Genomic DNA, 580 nt, shown 5'->3' on the forward strand with positions numbered 1-580 from the left:
AAAAATCTTTTTAATAGCATCCAACCAAGATGCTTCTTACAACATTTTGTTACTGACTGCTAAATCAGGAGAATTGCATATTATTGGTGAAGAGCTAATTCTACTGGCTATAACTGAGGTAATATGTACTATGTGACACAAGTTAGTATTTGATATTTCCAGGAAAATATCTTTGAGTAATGTGCTAGGCCGGGTTGACTAGAGAAACAAATCCACAGACAGTTATATGTGTGCAAGAGGCCACTTTATATCAAAGAGCAATTGCATATTGAGAAACATCCCAGCCCAGTCCAGATCAAGCCCATAAGTCTGATATTAGCCCATATGTCCAATATTAGTCCATAAATTCTTCTTCAGACTCACGCAGCATGTGCAATGATGCCAAATGCAGGAAGATCACAGGCCATTGGTTAAAAGTCTTGTGGATCCAGTAGCGGTGGAAGCACCTCCAGGGCTTTGGCTGCCATCAGCGTGCCTTCATGTGACTTGTCAACATAATATGCAGCAGAGAGAGTGTCTCCTGCCTCCATGGAGGAAGAGAAGAAGTTCCCAGAATTCTCCCGAGAAGGCCACGCCCACA

This window comes from Echinops telfairi, unplaced genomic scaffold (assembly GCF_000313985.2).
Source record: "Echinops telfairi isolate 266 unplaced genomic scaffold, ASM31398v2 ScPeMD7_253;HRSCAF=601, whole genome shotgun sequence".
NCBI classification, from domain to species: domain Eukaryota; kingdom Metazoa; phylum Chordata; class Mammalia; order Afrosoricida; family Tenrecidae; genus Echinops; species Echinops telfairi.